The sequence below is a fragment of the Hippocampus comes genome, unplaced genomic scaffold, assembly GCF_001891065.2.
Source record: "Hippocampus comes isolate QL1 unplaced genomic scaffold, H_comes_QL1_v1.1 scaffold2846, whole genome shotgun sequence".
NCBI classification, from domain to species: domain Eukaryota; kingdom Metazoa; phylum Chordata; class Actinopteri; order Syngnathiformes; family Syngnathidae; genus Hippocampus; species Hippocampus comes.
The window spans coordinates 1-719 of NW_017805810.1; the positions used below are offsets into that span (position 1 = coordinate 1).

Consider the following 719-nt stretch of genomic DNA (forward strand, 5'->3'; position numbering starts at 1 on the left):
ACCGATCCCAATTCATCATCCTCTCTCTTGTGAAAGAACGTTTCCTTCGCACTTCTTTCTCTATTCCCTTTTCCTCTTTCACTTTCTGCCTCTTTTCAGCCAAGAACATCCAGAACTCAACGTCTTTGAACCCATCCATATCCATTTTCTCTCTGTCATTTTCGCACATAGTTCTAATATTATCCTGCAGGTGCAGTAATGTTTGTGTGTTCAGCCGGCCAGCGAAATTATATTTTTTATCCACAAATTTAGATGTTTTATCTTTGAAGAACATTGGCTCTCTACGAATTTCCAGTCCTTACATGTTAACTTCATTTTAGGATCCTTTTTATCCGTGGTCTTACTATTTAGTATCCCCATTTTGCAAATTTGAGAGTCAGCGGTTTACCAAGGGTAACTATGCTGACTTTTCCCTTGAACAGGGTGACAATTTCTCCGACTGAGGTAATTTCCAACCTTCTACCACCAAAGTGGCGGGAAATTCTTGCTTTTTGTTGTGAAATTCTTGCATTTGTTGTGAAATTCTTGCATTTGTTGTGTTAACTGTCTGCTTCCTCAGACAGTTGCCACAACAAATGTCCTGTTCTAATGAGGTAGCAAACCTCCACTCACACAGTTACACAGTCACTCATTTAGCGAGTTTTATTCGACTACATTCAACCTAGGTAATGTTCTATATACACACTTGATATGATAATGATCAAAATGTGCTGTTTTCC

The 719-nt window shown here is 38.8% G+C and overlaps 1 long non-coding RNA gene across 1 annotated transcript; it reads right to left on the reverse strand.

The window, feature by feature from the left end:
- Window positions 1-151: 151 nt before the first annotated feature.
- On the reverse strand, window positions 152-651 carry LOC109525365 (uncharacterized). Its single transcript, XR_002170134.1, has 2 exons — window positions 545-651; window positions 152-487 (listed from the first exon to the last, which is right to left on the reverse strand). It is a non-coding gene; the product is annotated as an uncharacterized LOC109525365 (long non-coding RNA).
- Window positions 652-719: the final 68 nt, after the last annotated feature.